Source organism: Macrobrachium nipponense, chromosome 23 (genome assembly GCF_015104395.2).
Source record: "Macrobrachium nipponense isolate FS-2020 chromosome 23, ASM1510439v2, whole genome shotgun sequence".
Taxonomy (NCBI): Eukaryota; Metazoa; Arthropoda; class Malacostraca; order Decapoda; family Palaemonidae; genus Macrobrachium; species Macrobrachium nipponense.
In genome coordinates this window covers 37,766,128-37,789,612 of record NC_061090.1, presented here as the reverse complement: position 1 = coordinate 37,789,612, position 23,485 = coordinate 37,766,128, and the positions used below count along the sequence as shown (strand labels likewise).

General features: G+C 36.1%; 1 long non-coding RNA gene across 1 annotated transcript; it reads left to right on the top strand.

Moving 5' to 3' along the window:
• The first annotated feature begins 3,576 nt into the window (after positions 1–3,576).
• Positions 3,577–9,362, top strand: LOC135196419 (uncharacterized). The gene is made up of 3 exons (XR_010310408.1): positions 3,577–3,707; positions 8,435–8,555; positions 8,883–9,362. It is a non-coding gene; the product is annotated as an uncharacterized LOC135196419 (long non-coding RNA).
• Positions 9,363–23,485: the final 14,123 nt, after the last annotated feature.

Below are 23,485 nucleotides of genomic sequence, written 5' to 3'. Positions count from 1 at the left end.
TCGATTTGGGGTAGGGGAGGCACGCCCCCCTAATATGAGCTCATGTACGTACATGAGCTTGTAAGACAAATGGAGTCAATTATGAGCTCATGTACGTACATGAACTTATCATACATATGGAGTCAATTATGAGCTCATGTACGTACATGAGCTTATAATACAAATGGAGTCAATTGGGGGTCAGGGGTGGCCACGCCCCCCAGAATAGTGAAGTCTATATGGGGTGGGTCAGGGTGGCCACGCCCCCTAGATAAGTGGAGCCTATATGGGGTCTGGGTGGCCACGCCCCTTTTGGGGGTTTTGGGGGTTTTCCCCGCCCCATTTTTAGGCTCACGTAAGTTACATGAGCCAATCAGGAGGGGGGAGGGGGGTAGCCAGCCCCTTGCCCCTTGGGGGGTAGGGGGCGGGGGGCTGGGGCTAGAAAAGTGGAGTCTATAGGGGGTCTTTTCCTCTACTTTGAAAATAATTTTTTTTTTTAATTTAGCAAATTTGGGAACTTGATTCCAGAGTTCAAGGGGAAAAAAATCGAAAATAAAGAATATAAAATAAAAAAAAAAAAATAAAGAAAGCTTGAAGAACGAATCTCTGCTGAAAAAGAACAATTCGCAGAAGAGAGTCAAAGCATAAAGGAAGAGGAAGCACGAACTACAAATTATATAAAAATAAAAGGAAAAAACAAAAACTGAAGAAAACTCTAATGTCTGTGAAATATCCCCAGCCATAACCAGCAGCTTCGTTCCTGAAGGCGAAGAGCAGAAAACGTATTACAGCCATGTCATCACGTTCTTTATATTTTTTTGCCTTTTCTCAACTTTTTTCTTTCTTTTGAAGGAGGAGGAGGGTGTGTGGGGGAGGAGGAAGGAGAGAGAGAGAGAGAGAGAGGGGAGGGAGATGAGTGGTGGAGGGTAGTATGCTGGTAGTTTTGGTATATATGTAAATGATCTCACGTGCGCCGATTATGAAAATGAACAGGAAGACGACTGAAATGTCGAGTGGACCCTAGTGGCTTCTCTCTCTCTCTCTCTCTCTCTCTCTCTCTCTCTCTCTCTCAGTTTATGCATAATTTAGTATTACTACCATTAACGGATATATATATATATATATATATATATATATATATATATATATATATATATATATATATATATATATATAGATATATATATATATATATATATATATATATATGTTGTGTGAAAATGAACAGGAAGACGACTAGAAATGTCGAGTGGGCCGGGCCCCAGTGGCTTCTCTCTCTCTCTCTCGCTCTCTCTCTCTCTCTCTCTCTCGAAGTTTATGCATAATTTAGTATTACTACCATTAACGGATATATATATATATATATATATATATATATATATATATATATATATATATATATATATATATATGGCATATATATATATATATATATATGCATATATATATATATATATATATATATATATATATATATATATATATATATATATATATATATATATATATATTTATATATATATATATATACATATATATACTGTCATATCTCTGTAATGCATTGGAAGTCTATTTTTACCAATTTTAGAATCTTTCTATGCTGACGTCATTTTATTGGACAAATTAATCCACCATTACATTTCCCTAGTGAACATTTTGACGAAATTGTATGATGGCATTCTGTAGATGTTTTATAAAATATTGTAGCTGATTTTTTTTTCCAATTTTTCATCTGAACTTCTTATGAGCGATTTTGCTTAGTGATAATTTTTTATAGATTTATATAATTCTATTATTGATATTTTTGTTCTCTCCTATATATAAACCCTTCTGTTCAATGTAGCTATATGTTATGTGTCCATTCCTAGATGTTTCCAACAAACCGCCCTGAATCAGAAAAACTAATCTCCCATCAATCCTGGGAACGTGTCTTTCTCTAAATTCAACGAATTCCCAGTTTTTTAAGGGATCTGGAATCCCCCTATTATCCGCCTCTAGATTATATGGAAATAGATATTTCCTAGAAAGTCTCTCACTGATGAAGCTTTTTTTAAGTTTCTTCACTTGAAGACGATGGTGCAGAGATAAAGAAATTATTTTTTTTCGTTTTTTCGGTTTTCCGAATTTTATTATTTTCACATAAATATTTTTTTATTTTTAATTTTTGTTTGGCTGTTTTTGATTGTAAAGTCAGTACAAAATTAAAAAAAAAAAAAAAAATTACTGTTCTGTTTTGAAACTGAAATTATTATTATTATTATTATATTATTATTATTATATTATTATTATTATTATTATTATTTTATTATTATTGTTATTATTATTATTATTTCCACAAAATCTTCAAAGGTTCGGAAGCTGAAATAATTCAACCTATTATTATCATTATTATCATCCCAAACCTACACAAACACACGCAAACACTATCTCTAATACATATACAAATAAAGGCCAAATTCGTAAAATTACAGCCCAACACTAAAGAGGACTAAATTATTGGTCGTAGCCACTAACACCATTAGTGGACAGAATTCCCAGGTCTCCAGGATATTAAGGTGATTAGGAAAAACCTAAAGTATTTTATCTATTAAGATATTAACCAAATGGCTGGCACAGGGATTAATTGTGGAGAGCAGAACAGATTTTTTATTAATGGTATTATTACTAGGGATGAAATGTGATGTTTTGTTTTTGTTGGTATTGTGAATATAGAATTGTAACAGTCTAAAAGTGTCGAATATCACGTAAACTGGGGTATTTTCAATTGATATGGGTACATGCCATTTTGCTCTATTCGCCATCATAATGTCAGACCAAAGTGTAAAGATTAATACAATAATAACGAAGTCTGAAAGTCTTAGTAAGGTGTATTACCAACAAAGATGGCGGCCGATAGACACAGAAAATCACGATAATTAAACCAATCTATAGGTTGAAGCGATCCTTGGGTGGAGTCAATCCACTGATGGCCTACGCCTCCTCTTAGATTGGCAGTCAACGTTAAATTCGTCCAATTTTGTGCAATATTCTTCGTATTTTATTCCGATGTTTGTGCTATGTATAACTTGAGGGTGAATATATTCAGAGCAAATGAAATAATCGTATCTCGGGACTATTAAGGACATCTGAGTTACTTGGCCAAGGTGAGAGGCAAGACAGACTCGGGTTGGAGGTCGTATGGTGATCTTAGCGGTTAAATCACGTCATCGGGATGGCTTGGTAAAGGAATCTTCATTTTACTTATGCAAGTTGCTTATTTGCTTACTTTTTTAACCGACTATAGCTTTTATTCACCGTAAAATAAAACGTCTCGAATTATATAAAGTTTTAATTACGTTTACTCTTGACTGACAAGTCATTCGTGTACTCCTGCCGGCAGTTGCCAACAGGCATTTAATAATTCGCTAGAACTTAAAATCAAATCATAATGATACTTGCGAAAGGGTACACAATAGATATATTCAACATAGCTTTTATATATGTCTAATTAACGTCGCGCTCAAATAGATATACGGAGACCCTTGGAGGAAAATATATTGAGAATAAAAAACTATCCGGTAATATTCTTTCACCGTCCATGTTTGCGAATGGGGACGGGGAGGAGGAAGGGAAGTCGGCCATGATGATTTTAAACGGTTGACTCGTAACTAAGACGTGAAACCAATAAATTCTTCGGCTTCTGCTATTGATTTCTAGTTCAGCATCATTTCGGCTTCATTTCTGACCTGGTAAATATTGCAAATAGGTACTATATTTAAGTTCGTTGACAGCCAAGTCTCGGGGAGTATTCGAAGCAGCGTTGCCAAAATGCGGAATTCTTGAAGTTATGACGGAAAAATAAATCCACGGTGCGAGCACCATCATTTCATTTTCCGATTCCGTCTTACTCTGTCTGGAACGGAAAAAAATTTCGCATAGGGGGGGGTTATTTTCATAAGGCTAAACAAATATTTTTTTTGTTTTTGTTTTATATCTTTTTATTTTATGATATAAAATGTATGTTTCAATATCTGTTGAACTGAATTGTATTTACAACTAAAATAACAAAATAAAGTATGAAAATTGGTAACTAATTTAGAAAGTTTTGGCTGAATACTTGTGTTGTTGTCGGAACCAGACTTTGTCGGAAAAAAATTATCCGTTATACCTCTCTTGTTTACACGCAGTCTATACCGTATTTGCCTTGACTTATCCCACATTATGTGTGGTTGGTACCTAATAACGCACCATTACCATTGTTACAATTGTATTTGCTGCAGCTATTTTGTGAGTACTATGAATCTTAATGTTATCTAATCTTTGATGCTTGAAGTGCATAGCCCTTAAAACTTGCATTTCTGTATCAAGTTAAACCCAATATGAATTAGCAGGGTCTTCCATAACCTGCCTCTGTTAAAAAATATCGATTAATTTGAATATCATAGGGATCATGTATTTCTGTAATGAATTGTCCGACATAATTTTCCTTAAAAAAATTTTAACAATAAATATAGATATTATATGATAGAATTAGCTAACTTTGTTTTAAGGCTCTAATGCCCCATTCATACAATCTAGCCATAAGATGAGGATCGACAGGACGACATCTCTTTTATTTGATTATGAACTTGCTTTCAGGCCATGAAATCCCAATAGAAAATTTGATTGGATTTGCGACACTTGGCGCCAGTAACATTATGGGCCAACATTAATTAATTAATTAGTAGATTGAAGAAAAGAGCACCAGGTATCACAATTTTTTAAATGCGCCTGTCACTCAATTCACCTTTGTGCCTCAAACGCAGCGAAGACACTTCCAAAGAAAATGTGTACTGGGAGGCAATGGCGACCCCATCACCTTGTATTTCTCAAATAAGCATTTAGAAGACAGATTGACATCTTCACAATCATATATAATGCCCTTGCAAGACTCATATTTTCTTATATATTTTCAATTTTTAGATTTTATATTGCCATATTTTTAACAATTTCAAATAAAGCTAGGATTTTGTACTCGATATTTTAAGGTTTTATTATATCTAGTAAAGTTACTGATAGTCCCAGCTCAATGTTATTGACCCTAGTGATGAAACAAACTTTATTATTCCCTTGAATCAAGTGTTCTTAGGTGTTTAATATTCACAAATATTCCAAGAACCGAAATATAGCTGCAAATGAGACAATGATTGCTGATATGAAAGCAGGTGTCGACAGTTTCAGGAAAACAGCTTTTGTTCAAATAAAGGAGAGATTTTCTTTAAACTCGAAAGGTGCGTATGCAGTACACTATCTGTCTTTCCCCCAAATTGTATAAGAAATGACGCCCTACTAAGTATGCTAAACATGGTTCCAAGTTTGTCATGGAGGTCCCACTAAATCTATTCATTTGGTGATGTTCAGAAATTGTTTTATGAATGGGAGACATATACCTAATGTAGACATCCCAGAGGATACAAAAGCATCAAATAATGGGCGGAGGCATTTTCCTTTATCTTGCAATTGAAGAATGAAAATGGTCAACCAGAATTCAAAACCTTTTGCCTACATTTACTCTGAATATTGTTTGTCCCCAACCACGTCAAAATGCAGATTGCCGAAAGAAAAATATTTTCGAAGAGATTTGATAAAAACCAAAACTAGGAAACAGGCTTTCCAACCTCAAACAAGCAGCTTTAGCAATTGTGTCAGAAACCGTAGAGAGAGGGGGGGTGGCTGTATCTATTTTGTTATGTCAATTTTTTTTATCTCGTTCATATACTGTTGTATACACACACACACACCATATATATATATATATATATATATATATAATATATATATATATATATATATATATATTATATATATATGTATATATATATATAAATATATATATATACTATAGATATATATATATATATATATACCATATGGTTTATTTCTCTAATGTATTTTGTTAAAAAAAATATATATAAAATATAAAATCATCTTCGTTAGATGGATGAATGTTAATGATGAAAAATTACATTTATTTTCATGGGTGACATTTGTCAGCTCCATTTAATATGAATGGGATGCAATTTAATAGCTGCTCTAATTTTCTTTAGTATCCATGAAATGAAAGTCAAGTTTACACAACTACCCGTTTTAAAGGCCGTTTTCGTTACCACCAGTCGGAACCAGACGGAATTCATATGCGGATCCAGTGGCAACACTGATTCGAAGGTGTAGGTCTATGTATGTTTCCTAAGTCGATGGATGTCTACTCTGGTTTTGGCTTTGATAAAACTTCGGTAAGTATCGAAAGTTCGTTAATAGTATCCTTGCTGGAAAAAGATGCATTTTTGGGTAAAGAAAGCAACGGTTTTATTTTTTTTTTATAGGTCAAGTTTTCATAGGGTAGTTAATTTTTCAAAACGTAGGCCTAGGTATCCTATACAGATTAGGCTTACGAGACAAAAGCTATTTCAGGCCCGTCAATATGTCTAGGATGCGGTGGGCTATACCCTTGTGTGTTTATTTTAAATTTTATTAATTTTCAATTTCATTTTGGGGCATCTGCAAACAGAAGCAGGTGGTATATTTGTGAAAAAAGACCAGTTTACTGGCTATAATTTTGCCGTATTAACTAGAGGGAGGCAGTATTGTCTTGCCTTATGAGTTTTAATTTGATTATAATTCTCTCTGATATTAAGCATTTGTGCAGGCCATGATTTGAGAAGGAATTTGTAATTTTTATGAGTTTTACCCAGAAATATATAAATTATGTGGCAGGTGGCTGGAAATCTTCCTAAAAATAACCTTTCTCTGACTTTAACTGGACAGAAGCCTATCATATCCTAACCTAACCCATTATAATCAGCAAGTCCTACCTGACCTACCCTAGGCTATGCCAGGCTAAGCGCGCAAGTAAGCCTATTCATACTGACTGACCTTATGAATGGCTGCAGTGTTGTTTTAGAGAATGGTCTACCTTTATGCTAGCCAAATAACAAAAGTAATAATTGCTTGAGAACAAAGGAAATGGCCTGAGTAAGAAGTTCTATAGCTGACATATTTTAAAAATATAACACTCATTCCCCCTTCCCCTGGGACCATAGATAATACATGACATCATTGTACCACATACTCGGATGATATTAGTCGCTGCTTGGCTATGACACTGATAACATCGAAAGGTTGTTCATTCAATAACCCAATGGTGGCTCTAGAACCTGTAAATTGGTAAGTGTATAACTGTTCTATCAACATACTCTTGAAAGTTGCCTCCAAATAGTAATTTCTCTTCTCTCTCTCTCTCTCTCTCTCTCTCTCTCCTCTCTCTCTCTCTCTCTCTCTGGTGTCATTGACTGCTGCAACTTGCTCATTCCATCTTTAAAATAAAACCTAACCAATCTCACCAAACCTAACCTAACCTAACCTACTAGGGTACCAGTACCTTACCCTAGTGCATGATTTTAGTATGAAAACATTCCAAAAACTGACCTTATACTGAATGAGAGCTATAACTTGAAATTAAGGTTCATTTAGGTTTTGTGTTCCCCCCCAACCCCCATGATCCCCCTTTCCCATTGTGGTCCCCTGAAATGTTGGATATCCAAAAACTTTAAATTTCCCACTGTGGTCCACCAAACTTTAGGATATAAAAGTGGGTTCCACTGGTAGCTGTACAAGTACTCTTTTTGCAAATCAAACGAATTTCAGAAATGTTTTAAGTTGCGGTAATGGTTAAAAACAAAATAATATAAATTTTCTTATGTGTTGATTTGTTTTTGAATGAGTAGTTTAGAGGAAGCCAAACCCTCCATATGTCCTACAGTTGTTGAGGGAGAACAGTAGGGATCCAAGGGTTTTAGGTACTCCTTTCCTAGAGTTGCTTTTATATTTTACCTCTTTTTAACATTTGTTTTCATCCTTGTGTTCTAAACTGTATACTTATTCATGGTTCTGCTCTTATTTTAAAATACTGATGGACATTTCAGTGCACTGCCCTGCATGGGGGTTAGTGCCATCAATGCACCTCACACAGCGCTGTACCTATTACTTGAGGTTCTTTGCAGCATCCCTTTGACCCATAGCTACAACCCCTTTCACTCCTTTTACTGTTCCTCCTCTCATATTCTACCTCCATCTTTCTTTCCTCCCTCTCCTAACAATTGTTTCGTAGTACAACTTCCATTGGTTTTTCTTCAGTTACATCTTTCAAACCTTTTTTCTCTCAATTTCTCTATCAGCGCTGAATGGCCTTTGGCCTAATTCTGATAGTCTAGTTCCAATTTCAGTGTAATGAGCTTTGCTTCTAAACTTTAAGAATTTAATAATGCAGCTACAAGGTTTTCCTGCTGTTACAACTTGGAAACTTTTTTTATTATTTTTTTTTCATCTCAATATCCTTCTCAGCTATGTCTTTGCTAAAATATCAGATTGATTCTGGTTTTATTTATTTTATTTGCTGTAGCCTTCCCAGTGATCAGTATCCACTACTTTGTTTCTTCAGGTCTTATATCTTGATGCTGATATTTGGATTGAAGACTGTGATGGTGTCGTGGAAGGGAACAGTTATGCCTTCATTCAAAGTATCCCCTGGAATAGTGGATCTGCCCCCTTCCCAGAACTGAGTAAGTATTCTGCATTAGCTAAGTAAGCTTTTGCAGTAAATAAGGTCTCTTGGAAAAGATACAGAAGTTAATCCAAGGAAAGTGCATGGTTTTAGTAGATGTATAACATTATTTAGTAGCAGTGAATAGGTCTTTATTTAACTACTGTTTTGCCACTTAGTGATTAGGACATGGCAAATCTTTGTTGTCCTGATGCGAGATCCTTCATTTTGTCTATTTTACCTGTGATCAGTGTCTGCTATATCTTTGCTAACCTACAAAGTAGGTTATTTTGAATTTTTTCCTTGAATGTCTCCCCAGTGTTCTGTATCCGCTGCTTTGTTGCAGGTGTGATTTCTGACTATGGGAGTGTTCACGTTTTTAGCGATAGTCTCCCTTGGGCTAGTTGATATGCTCCTTTAGACTAGTAGATATGCCCCAGGACTAGTGGATATGCCCCAGGACTAGTGGATATGTAATTAGAGAGAAGTGCCCAGCATCAGATTTCAACAGTACTTTGGATGTTTTCAAGTGCTGATTTCTAATTTTTTTTTTTAATCTAATTTTTTTACCTTCCAAATTTGACGAGACTACGAAAATGGATGTCATTTCAGTGTCAAAAAGATACACCACTAAATTTACGTATTCAAAAGTGTCATAACACGCAACACAAAACCTACGAATTCACGTGTGTCACAACATCCAGCCCAAACAATGAATCTAAAAGTATCACAACCTACAACACAAACTCTATGAATTCAAAAGTGTCACAACATGCAACATAAACCATATGCATTCAAAAGTGTCACCTACGTAGGGGGGTGGCACCCTCAGTGCACCTGCACCGGGTCTTCACTGTAGGAATTAAAAAAGTAAAATTCCTTGCAGCCGTCCTTCTCCCTAGCTCAACTAAATCCATTCATTTTACTGTACCTCATTCATATTCTCTTTCTTCCATCTTGCTATCCACCTTCTCCTAGCTATTATTTCATAGTGCAACTGCAAAGTTTTCATCCTATTACACCTTGCAAGTCTTCTTACCTTCTTACTGTCAATTTCAGTTCCAGTGCTGAATGATCTTATAGGTTCCAGTGCTTGGCTTTTGTCCTAAACTCTATACTCTATTCCAGTCCATTCCAAAAGTGTCATAACACACAAAACAAACCCTACGAATTCAAGAGATCTAACTAATACCCCCCCCCCCCCCCTTCCCTCTCCCCCCCCCCCCCCCCCCCCCCCCCTCCTTTTTTTCCCCCCCCCCCCCCCCCCCCCCCCCCCCCCCCCCCCCCCCCCCCCCCCCCCCCCCCCCCCCCCCCCCCCCCCCCCCCTCCCCCCCCCCCCCCCCCCTTTTCCCCCCCCCCCTCTCCCCCCCCCCCCCAATTACAAATCTTAAGAATTAAGAGATAACTTACAGAGAGTCATAACATACAACACAAACCCTACGAATTCAAGGGATAACTTACTACACAAACCCTGTGAATTCAATTGTCACAACGTATAATCCTATGAATTCAAGTCATAACTTAACAACAAACCAAACTTAAAACAATTCAACGAGTGTCATAAAACATACAACCACCAAACCCTAAAAGAAATTCAAAGTCATAAACATACAACACAAACCCCAAGATTTCAAAAGTGTCATAACTTACAACACAAACCCTACGAATTCAAGAGATAACTTCCAACGCAAACTCTACGAATTCAAGAGATAACTTTAAACAAAACCTTCAAACCTTGGATTGCAAGATGAGAGTCATAAACTTACCAACACAAACCCTGTTAATTAAAAACAACAGGCTTATCGTAATTGTAACCTCTTAATCGAAATGTAATTAATTAACACATTAGGTAATTGTTTGTAATTATCTCATTTTATTTGGATTGGTAATTGTAACTGCAATTATTCTTTTAAAATAAAGTAACAATCTTTAATTGTAATGAGTCACCTTTTTATGAAATGAATAATGACAGTTGTTGCACAAATTTATTTTAAAAGGAAACCAAAATTCCGTCGTCTTTCGTTTTTCGTTTTTCAACGATCTGCATTTTGTTTGTCTTTACCATGGGAACAGGCGTAGGAAATGAGACTGCAACAAATATGATATATGTATCTGTAACTGTAATTAAAATTACATAAGTCACAAACTTCGAGAATTCAAAAGTGTCACAACATACAACACAAACCCCATGTATTTATAAAAGCCGCAACATGCAACACAAACTCCAAGAATTCAAAAGTGCTCAACATAGAAGAATAACCCCACTAATTCAAAAGTGTCCCAACATACAATACTAACCCCACGAATTCATTGTCGCAACAGACAACATAAACCCCACAAATCATAGTGTCACAACAGGTATCATAAACCTCACAAATTTTAGTTTTATAACATGCAACACAAACCCTTGGAATTCAAGTGTCACAAATAATCCCTGGTATGAAAAAAGTCACAACTTACTCCTTGAATCCAAAAGCCCCTGAAGGGAAAAGTTTCACTACAAACTTCAAAAGTGTCACAACATAAACTTGATTGCAAAAGTGTTAAACTCCCTGAATGCATAATATTGAACGAATTGTCCTCAAATCTGAAATGTGAAAGTATCACAGGAGTTCCACTTTGCAAATTAGAAAAATGTCACTTGTGGTCAGACTTTTGAAACCAAAATCTAGCAAGAAAAAGAATAACCGAATCTAAACTGATCACAAACGTTTATAAAGTCCCAGACTAATTTCAAACACCAACTGACACATCGCGCACTGTTAACTTCAAGTCATGCTGCTAAAATCATTATTCAAGAGCAACAATGGACTCCCAAATTCTGATATTGTGGCATTGACACGCCAGTCCAGTAGTTCAAATTAACTATCGAACAGCAGTGCGACAAAGCTGAATATCAGTTTACATATAAAAAAGCCACGTGCTCCAAAGGAACTCAAATCGTTGATATCATCATAAACTCACTTACTTCGTGGTGGGGTAGTGCTATCAGTTCACATGGTGCGCTGTAAGCAATATCAAAGGGTGCTTGGAGAGTTCCTCTGGCCCCTAATGAAGTTCGTAATCTGTGCCAAGACCCCTTCCTTAAATAAAGTTATCGGAGATCAGTTTATCAACTGAAACATATGTTTGCCATTCCAGTGAATTCGAATGCTACCCTACAGTGGAGATGACTCCTAGATCACCTTTACTAATGAAACAACTTTAAAAGTTTTGCATCCAAATACAAAATTCAAAGCAACACAAATGAAATCTTCAATCACACTCTGTAGGCTACTCTAAATGGACAAAAAACTAATAGGTACCACCATCATGGTTACCAAATATTTCCACTTTTAAGGGCCGATACAAAGTTCAAAGAACAATTTTCACAGTCTCAGATGAAGCTCCAAATATCTAGAATCAAGTAACCATTTTCAGCAGAAGCAGCCATCTTGGAAATTAGGAATTTGTGTCACCTTTCTTTTTTTTAAGGAGGGAGAGGACAACTCACTCCTCTATAGCTCCTGGTTTCATCCATCCAGATTTGACCAACATTTTCGAAGGAGTTATTTTGTATTATTTTAGCCTTCAGTGAGAAAGGTAACCAGAGGAACGGTTTTTCAATCAACCCTCTGTTCAATTCTTCAAGGTGAAGTTCTGTGGTTAAAGGTTTATCTCTTCTTAATAGGCACAAAAAAACAAAAAAAAAAACAAAAAAAAAAAAAAAAAAAAAACTTTTCCAGAATATCTGACAGCTACTTTGCAGTCACATTACCCTAATTCACTACTGAAAAGAATACACAATTAAAGTGAAAAGTTAAAAAGCTGTTGGCGGGAGCATGAACCGCAGATCCAGTCATCCTCCATTAGTGCGTTACATTCTTTTATGACCAAGGAAAGTTCCTACTGGGAAGAATAATAAAGGTGATATAAACCTGATAATTGTGATCTGGAACCCAGGAGGAAAAAAACAGCAAAAGATTATTAGATGTGACAAATACCCAGAGAATTTCGGTTCTCAATCTCTCAATTAGAGCTGAAAGGCATCTAAAAAAAATACCAAGACCTAAACGAATGACCCTTTGAAAAGAACAATAGGAACTGAAGGGAAGTATTGAAATAACAACTTGGTTGGTTGTAGGGGCAATAGGATTTAAATAAAGACAAACCTTGAAAAATGTAAAATATCATCAGGCAATACCAAGTTGCTCAAGCATAAATGAGGTGGCTGTATTGCTGCCCGGGGTCTCAAAGGTAATGTAAACGACTTGAAAATTAGCCCCCCCCCCCCCTTGGATAATAAAGGCTCGTGGAATAAAATAAAGGTGCAACCCACTAATAGACCCCAAGGGGACTAGGGCCCCCATTGCCACCCGATATAAATTGAAAATTAATAACATAAAGCCAGAGAGAAACCAATAATTTGGCGTTCCTGTCCAATCTAAGCCCTTTAAAAACAGTCAAAAGTTGAAACTTCACTCATCTTTGGACCCTAAAACAGCCAAAATTCATTCTCGTGAGGCCTAAACCAGAAAATCATAGATTTCCTCCACGATTGAAAAGGACACACTCGCTTAAGTCTAATTAGTTTACGATGTTTATGATTTTGTAAGAGTTTTTTCAACACATGGCCATCGTAGTGATTTACCTCATATCTTTATTTCAGGTACCCAACCGAATGAAATGTCAGGTTTTAATACGAAAGGAAGGCGTAGAGCCCGAGCTGGTTACCGACCACCTTTTGAAACACGACTGTCGTGTCATATATGTAATTAAAAGTGTTGTTATATCGGAAACCATAGGAGATTAACTTTCGGCTCTAAGATTTCCAACCACTCCTGAAGACATAGCGCTACTAGGATTTTTATGGTTTACTGCTACATTTCATACTAAAAGAAATTTCGCAAAAAAATGTCATGTAAATTACAGTGCAAATCAGTATGTGATAAGTCGATCTAATTTAACGTTAGCATAAAAATATCAAAATTTCTTCTTCAAGGAAAGCAAAGAGTATTTTCTTTATCTTAGTAAATGTTGTTCTCTGCAAGTTGGAATATTTTTTCATATTAACGTAACCAAATGTACATGAATTTATTATAAGGTTAAAAAAATTTACAAAAAGAAAATCTTACAACGAACTTGAAAGTCAAACTAGCAACTTCAAATATAAAGTGGATTTCCCAAAAAAGATAATATTCATTCTAAAAGACAATAATAAAATCTGAAGTCATGGATATTGATTGCAACTATATTTAATTGTACCAAGTAATCTTAATCGGTTCCCATAGCAAAAATATGCCAGTCTTTTCTATAAGAACTCCAAAAACAAGGAAAGAATAGTCATGGCCATCTACAGAGTCCCGTGGGAAACTCAAAGAATGATGATATAATGTAGAAATGCGTGCTAACATACTTAGGGTTTCACGCGTGCTGTTCATAGATATATTGAGCATGATTTTGTGTCCATCAAGATTAATATGAACGTAGTTTGGAGTGTTAAATTCTACAGTTTGTGCACTTAACATCATACAAGATACACCATGTCAAACTAACTTTTAAACAAGGACGAAATCACACTCATAAGAGAGAACGTAAATTTAGTTTAGTCTAGGCAGTAACCTTCCCCCAAAAGTTCCTTGGTCTCCCAGTGCAAAATCGTCTCTTACAAAAAATGGGAACGCGTCAGAAAGAGCTCATGGAAGGCAAGTAGGGCCTTTTTCCTATCTCGTCAATCAGCTGTCAGCTCAAAAAAACGGCTCTGAACAAGTCCCGAAGCTAGTCACTGACTGAATACCTTCCGCTGGAGGCACTCCCTCACCCCGGGCCATTGCAGTGCTGACCTCAGGGCGTTTTTTTATTGTGTTTATTTCCCGATTTTTTCTATCTACTCGGTACATTTATGCATATACACACACATATATAAAGACCGGGACCTCTGTACTTCAACTCCAGTTTAATAATAATGAAAACTAAATTTCCTTTAAACTGTCTGGGTTTATATGATAAAACTTTTAAAAGCAACTGCTCCAGTTCTCACCTAGTTCTCAACACCTAAAATCACGAAGTCTCTACTCCCGGAAACGTTACGAAACCTTAATTGACCGAATTTTGTGACAAATTGTTAAAAATTATCATAAAAAAAACTATTGGCAACGAACTAAAATATCTTTACCACTAAAGATTTTCCAATAATTTCAATCTTGTGGTCTAAGAGAATATCTGTGGTTCAGAGAGAAGAGAAGAGAGATGAAGAGAGAGAGGAGAAGAGAGAAATTTTACTGCAGAGAATGTTTCCACTCCATTACCACACACACCCCACACACACAAACCCACAGACCGAGAGGAGAGAGAGAGAGAGAGAGAGAGAGAGAGAGAGAGTGAGAGAGAGAGAGTGAGACATTAATAAACAAACCATGCGGACTATATTACATGGTTGCCAACCATGCAGGATTTCTGCTGCCAATTGTTAGAAAGAGAACCAAGCTTCTTGTACAGTGCAAGAAAATGCGCGCAATTTTGAAGACCTCCAAGAAATCTTAGGGAGTTTCACAAGGTATTTTTGAGTTAGCGTTTACAGAAGACTGAAGAACTGCCCTTGAATATGTAGTGCGCGAGTGCTTCCAAATTCAAAAGAGAAGGAAGAACAATAAGAATGGAAAAGTTCGAATAAAAAGTAGGAATAAAAAGAAGGAATAGGAATTAGGATACAGCATATACTACAACAGCCAAGCACTGGGACCTATGAAGTCATTCAGCGCTGAAAGGGAAATTGAAGGTGAAAAGGTTTGAAAGGTGTAACAGGAGTAAACCTCAAAGCAGGTTGCACATGTGAAACCGATGGTGGTTAGGGTTGGAGGGAGGGTTTTTTTGGGGCGGGGGGGGGGGGGGGGAGGGGGGGGGGGGGGGGGGGGGGGGGGGGGGGGGGTGGTGGTTGGTTGTCGGGAGTAAATGAGATGGAAAGAAGAAGAAGAACATGAAACAGAGGTATAAATAAAAGGAATGAAGAGCTTTGCAGACTTTTGTTAATAGGGGAAAATTTGCACGGTTGGGTGGAAGTCCTCCGATTTTACAATTTCCTTATTCTAGACTTTAAGTGCGAAGACAGAATAATAAAAATAATAATAATAATAATAAGATAAAATAATAATAATAATAATAATTATAATAATAATAATAATGCGCCCTTCGTCAACAATACAAAAAGGCAAAGTAACGAGAACTGAAGGGATAAAGCTACCAGGATGGGAGCACATTCAAAAGACATAGATGAGACAGGGATAAAGAAATAACTGGGAATAATGGAACGTGGGGATTAAAATAAAACACCAAGAGATGGAAGGACACGCTCAGGAAAAGAATATGGTGCAGAGAACCAAGGCGATACTCAAGTCAAAAATCTCAACGCCGGAAATATGATAAAAAATCATAAATACCAACATGGGGACAAGTGCCAGTAATCCAGTATACAGCGCAGGAATAGTGGTAATGGACGAAAGGCAGAACTCCGCAGCATAGATCAATGAGAACGAGGAAACATATGACAATACACAAAGCATTAACACCCAAGAGGCAAATCTGACAGACTTCATAACATAACACGCAAAGGAAGGAGGGAAGGAGGACTACTAAGCCGTAGAGGATCTGCGTCCAACATCGAGAAACCAGAGCACTGGGGCAAGAATATCTTGGAACCAGTGAAGAACGAGTGGCTAAAGAGGGTCGCATGGGAAGAAGGACTAATAAAGTAGACGAAAAGACCACAGAAATATACAGACAGGAGAATGGACAGACAGAATAGAGGAGTGGCACAAACAAACCAATTGCCCACGGACAATACATGGAGACAGACTAAAGAAACTAGCCAGCGATGACGACATGGCAATGGCTGACCAGCAGGGGGAGAGCTAAAGAAGGAAACTGAAGGCAAATGATTAACAGCGGCACAAGATCAGGCCCACCTAAGAACCAGATATGTTCAAAGTAACGATTGACGGAAATCAAACATCTCTCCCGCATATGTAGGAAGTTGCAATACGAAAAATGAAAAACCATAAACCACATAGCAAGCGAATGCCGTCACTTGCACAAAACCAGTACAAAAAAGAGGCATGATTCAGTGGCAAAAGCCCTCCACTGGAGCCTTGTGCAAGAAACATCAGTTACCTTGCGGTAATAAGTGGTTACGAGCACCCAACCTGAGGGAGTGATAGAAAACGAATCAGGCAAAGATTCCTCTGGGGGGAACTTATAAAGGTATCAGAACGGATAGGGTAGATTACGGTGCAAATAGACCATACATGGACGTTGATTGACAAAGTCAATAAGAAAGTATCACTCATTGATGTCCGCGCAATACTATGGGACACCATAGTTGAAGAGAAAGAGAGGAAAAAATGGATAAGTGTTCAAAATCTGAAAATATAAATAAGAGGGTGATGGGATTATGTCAGTGGAAATCGGTTACCCATAATCATAGGCGACTAGGCACGACCCCCAAGATCCCCTGAAAAGGAATTTAGAAAAACTAAAAAGAGGCTTAAGTAGGCTATAGGAAGTAGCATTCCAGGAAGAGTGTAATCCTATAAACGGCGCACAAGTAAGAAAGGGTGAATGGACCTCCTAAGAAGGCAGGATGCACCCGAAACCCCACACTATAAATATCAACCAGTCGAATTGGAAAAAGGTCGTGATAGGAGCAAAAAAAAAAAAAATAAATAAATAAAAATATTAATAATAATAATAATAATAATACCTTAACGAGGAACTGGCACAACAAACCATGCCGGAACCCGTAACAATGAGACAGACTAAAGAACCCCTAGCCAGCGATTGAAACAATTGCAAATGGCCTACCAGTGGGGAGAGCTAAAGAAGGAAACTTGAAGGACTGATAACGCGGCACAAGATCAGGCCCTAAGACCAGATATGTTCAAAGAACGAAAAAAAAAAAAAAAAAAAAAAAAAAAAATAGACGGAAATTAACACTCTCCAATAAATGTAAGGAAGGTGCAATAACGAAAATGAACCATAAACCACATAGCAAGGTGAATGCCTCGCAACTTGCAAGCAGAACCAGTAACAAAAAGAAGGCATGAATTCAATTGGGCCAAAGCCCTTCCACTTGAGCCTTGTGCAAGAAACATCAGCTTACCTTGCACTAATGATTGGTATTCGGGACACCAACCTTTTTAGGTTAGTGATAGAAAACGATCAAGGCCAAATATCCTCTGGGACTAATGGATCAGAACGGATAGGTGATTACGTTGCAAACAGACCCCGACGTGGACGTTTGATTGACAAAGTTCAAGAAGAAAGTCATTCACTTTCAATTGATGTCCTCAATTACCATGGACACCAGAGTTGAAGAGAAAGAGAGGGAAAAATGGATAAGTATCAAACATTCTGAAATGGTTAAGAAGGATGGGATATGCCATTGGAATCGTACCATAATCATAGGAAGCACTAGGCAAACGATTCCCAAGATCCCTTGAAAAGGAATCCCTAAGAAAAACTAGAGGCTGAAGTTTAGCTCCGGTCTCATGCAGAAGAGTTGTGAAAAAATCCGAGAAACGGCACACATAGTAAGAAGAGTGATGGACTCCTAAGGAGGCAGGATGGGCAACCCGAACCCCACACTATAAATACCAGAAGTCGAATTGGAGGACTGTGAATAGAAAAAAAAAAAGCCAAAAAAAAAAAAAAAAAAAAAAAAAAAAATAATAAATAATAATAATAATAATACTTATTATTAAAAATTAGTTTTTTATTATTATTATTCTCAACCGGATACTTTACAATTTGTCACGATGCATTAATTATTATTATTATTATTATATTGTTATTATATTAATTCTTGTTTAAAAAAATATTATTGGTTTATTATTATTTATTATTATTTTCCTTATTATTATTATTATTATTTTATTATTATTATTATTATTCAATGAGTCCTATTCATACAGAGCAAATTCAAAGGTCCATTGACTAGAAATTCAAGCTTCCCAAGAATATGTTTCTCAGTTGAAAAAAGTGTAAGAATGTAATGGGAAATACAGAAAGATGAGTTCAAGCAATAAAAAAAACCTATTATAACATTTATTCAAAAGGTTTTTAAAGGCTTCTTTGTTGTGCTAAGTAGTAAAAAAGGTCCTTAGATAAAAAATTCCATATTTGCCAAATGAGTTCCTTGAGAAACTTTTCATGAACAACTTGACATCAAAAGCTTTTTGAAAATGCCAGAGAGTCCTTGTACAAAAAGATGTCAAATGTTCAGTTTTGCATTGTACAAAAATATCAATGTTCAGTTTTGCATTACATAATTTTTCCACTGTACAAATGTAACAGTTCAGTGCTTACAATAACAATATTTGTATATCACTTAGATCATATCACAAAAAATCAATGTAAATTGTATGGACTTTCACAATAATTTCATATAAAGTCTTACTTAAAAAAAAAAAAAAAAAAAAAAAAAAAAAAAACATACAATCACTGTTGGTGTGCTGGGAATTCTATAAACAGTTACGAAATAATAAGACAGATAAATTTTAGTTGTTCAGTCCATTTACGTTAAAAGAAAAGCCACTAAGAAGCAACAAACACCTGACGTATATTTTTTAAACTATGCAACAAGCCTTCACTGAACTAAGCTGAAACTAAATCTTCAAGTCAAGTGACTTGACTCATCGAAGATTCTCTATTGTTAGATGTTTCTAGATTTCCTTCTGATCACTATCTTAAATTTTACTAGGGCATTGAAATCTCTTTCTCTATATTCTATATGGCTATATGGTTAAGTTATCTATAATTCAGAAATGAAATTTAGGCACCCGTTTATTTACCTTTTTTAACAAAGCAACAAACCTAAACCTTGACTGAACTGACTTTTTCTGAGCTGAAGCAAACTCTTCAAGTCAAGAAGTCACATCTGAGAACTATTTAAGTGACTTGACTGATCTAAGATTCGCTACATCCTTCTGATAACGATCTTAAACTTTACTAGGGCATTGAAGTCTCTTTATACTCTATGTGGCTATACGGTTAAGATATCTATAATTCAGAGATGAAATTTAGGCATCCGATTATTTATCTATTTATTTTTTAACTAAGTAACAAACCTTGACTGAACTTACTTTTCCCTTTCTGAGCTAAAATTAACTTTTCAAGTCAAGATGTCATATCTGAGAACTATATATTTGAGTGACTGACTGATCTTAGATGCTCTCGTTAGATGTCCCTTCTGATAACTATCTATCTCAAATTTTACTGGGGCATTGAAATCTCTATTCTCTATACTCTATATGGCTACTTTATATTACTTCGTAATGAGTCATCCTCATGCGACACACACCTGCAATGAAATGTTTGACCAAACTAATTCTTCAAGTAAAGATGACATATCTGAGAACTATTTAAGTGACTTGACTAATCTAAGATTCGCTATTGTTACATGTTTCAAGATTTCCTTCTGATAACTATCTTAAATTGTACTTTATATAACTTCCAAATGAGTCATTCTCATGAGAGATACATGCGACAATGAAGTGTTTGACCATTTAATCTCTTCCCCCCCTTGACTTTCTATCATTTCCCTGGAGTCCTTACCACTTAGCTGTCCAACTTTTTTGGACAGCCCTCCTGGGAATCGTACAGTAGAATGTAAACGTGATAAAATGTTTCATACAACATGTTTATAACAGTTCATGAATGAGCAGCAACTTAAATTCTGTTAATTTCTTCTCCATAACAAAATCCTGGAAAATAATTTGATATTTAGCGCTACTGGAAAATTGTCGAATTGTTCACAATTTTAGTTCAATCCTTCAATAACTTATACACGCATCAAAGTAGTATGAAACAGAATGAACCATTCTCGTAAGTGATTTTGCTTTGTTCATTTACTTCGACCTTATCTGTTAACTACATCATACTCCCCTTACTGCAGCTACTTGAAATTCTGGAATTCTGGACCATCCAGCAACACCACCAGTGTCTTGAAATGTGCAAATATGTCATGAAGATAATTACCGACAAAATTAGCAGCAGTATTTTCAGTATATTTACTCTCCTTTGAGGATTACATGTAATTAATTATTTAAACAAAGTATTATTTTCACGGCAAATTTTCTACACGACAGCTGAAATCAAATTGACAAGAAATTCAAGTAAAAAACTATATACAATATTCTGAGACATACTGAGCTAATGTTGGTTGATATCAAACTGATAAGAAATTGCAGTATAAAACCATGCAAAATATTTTGAAACACAAATCTATTCAAAGGAAAATGCTATGTAAAATATTCTCAAACATACTTAGCTACCTGACAGTTGAAATTAAACTGATGAGAGTTTTGATAAAATTATGCACAGTATTCTGAAACTTACTGAACTCCTGACAGTTGAAATAAAACTGATGAGAATTTTTGATAAAAAAAAAACTCTGCACAGTATTCTCAAACATACTGAGCTACCTGACTTGAAAATAAACTAATGAGAATTTTACTAAAAAACTCAAACTGATGAGAATTAAAAAAGAAAAACTCTGAGAACAGTACTCTCAAACATTCTGAGCTACCTGGCAGTTGAAATCATACTGATGAGAATTTTGCTAAATAAAAAAAAAATAAAAAAAAACTCTGCACAGTGTTGTGTGTTCTCCAACATACTGAGCTACCTGACGGTTGAAATTAAACTGACGAGATATTTTACTTGCAAAGGACGAAATGTAAGTTAAAAACGATGCACCAAGGAGCACATTGAACTACCTGGCAAATAGTATATCTAAAAGCTAACAAACAGATGATACTAAACGGTTAAAAGAATCAAGGTGAAGCCCATTCATCTTTGAATATACTGTACTGAGCAGAGTGATAACTGACAAACTGTCAAGAAACTTAAGCAAAATATGAAAAAAATATATTTACGTGCCCACTCATAATGAGCTACCTAATAGCTGATACTAAACCGACAAGAAATTGTGAAAATATGTATTTGGAAACATACTGAACTACCAAATTCCTGATACTGATACGTAATTTATATTAACTTACCGTAACTACCTCGTATGGTATGAATTCACGAGTTTTTACAATATTATGAAGTTGCAACCAGCAACACTTTACTCTGACTCAATTTTGCGTCAGCAGGAACTGTTGCGAAACCAATCAAGACTCACAATACTGAAAACATTGACCTGTGCGAGGTTTTGTCATGAAATAAGAGGAAAATGTATGTTCTCTGTATACGAAAATATGATAATTTAAGACATTAATGAATATTCAGTCATTTTCCCTGATCCATCTCTTTCATTATCAACAGTCAACATCAGCAAATAACCATGATATTTAACAAATTAGTACACAGATTTAATCTGAACGATGCATTTTCTTGATGTATAAGCTCTTCTTGACGTATACGCTCTTCTTGATGTATACCCTTTCTTGATGCATAAGCTCTTCTTGATGCACAGCAGGTTCTCCTGGAATTCCAGGGCAGGCAACATATGTGGTGTCTGTTCAGCTGGGCACAGTCACCTGAAAAGACGTGAAAAAAGTTAGTGACAAGTCACAGAAGAGAGTTGTAGATAAGGGCGAGTAACAGTTAAGTCAAGGAAAACGTTAGTTTTTTTTTTTTTTTTTTTTTTTTTTTTTTGCTCACAAGGCATCAAAACAATGACACTAATTAGCTGTTGTCAGGCCTCCAGGATCTTATACCTGAGCCTTTATTACCAAGAGGTACAGAAATGAAACCTTTGCTGCTGTTGAAATCTTCATAATTTATCAAGAATATCTTTCTGCAATTCATTTCAGCTCCAACAATAATAAGTGTTAATGAAATATAAAAAAAAATCTGTCTACAATGCACACTTCACTAAAACCTTGCAGAAACTTCTTCATTGCAAAATAAATATAATCATGATTATAACACTGAATTTCACTACCTCATCTCGTGCAAAGAATAAAGGCTGCTGTAAATAGGCTGCTGATATATTCATTTTTACCAAAATATGACCACATTCCAGTTATTGCCAATTGCCATGGGGGAGAAAAGAATTATAAGGAAGACTGAAAAGACACTATTCAAAATTAACTCAAAGGATGCAGCCATGCTATTTAACAAGACTTGGTTCAGAGAGGGTCTACGTACTCTGCTAATATTATTATTATTTTTTTTTCTTTCTTTCTTTTTTTGCTCTATCACAGTCCTCCAATTCGACTGGGTGGTATTTATAGTGTGGGGTTCCGGGTTGCATCCTGCCTCCTTAGGAGTCCATCACTTTTCTTACTATGGGTGCCGTTTCTAGGATCAAACTCTTCTGCATGAGTCCTGGAGCTACTTCAGCCTCTAGTTTTTCTAGATTCCTTTTCAGGGATCTTGGGATCGTGCCTAGTGCTCCTATGATTATGGGTACGATTTCCACTGGCATATCCCATATCCTTCTTATTTCCATTTTCAGATCTTGATACTTATCCATTTTTTCCCTCTCTTTCTCTTCAACTCTGGTGTCCCATGGTATTGCAACATCAATGAGTGATACTTTCTTCTTGACTTTGTCAATCAACGTCACGTCTGGTCTATTTGCACGTATCACCCTATCCGTTCTGATACCATAGTCCCAGAGGATCTTTGCCTGATCGTGTTCTATCACTCCCTCAGGTTGGTGCTCGTACCACTTATTACTGCAAGGTAGCTGATGTTTCTTGCACAGGCTCCAGTGGAGGGCTTTTGCCACTGAATCATGCCTCTTTTTGTACTGGTTCTTTGCAAGTGGTTTATGGTTTCATTTTTCGTATTGCACTTCCTACATATGGGAGAGATGTTATTTCCGTCTATCGTTCTTTGAACATATCTGGTTCTTAGGGCCTGATCTTGTGCCGCTGCTATCATTCCTTCAGTTTCCTTCTTTAGCTCTCCCCTCTGTAGCCATTGCCATGTGTCATCGCTGACTAGTTCTTTAGTCTGTTC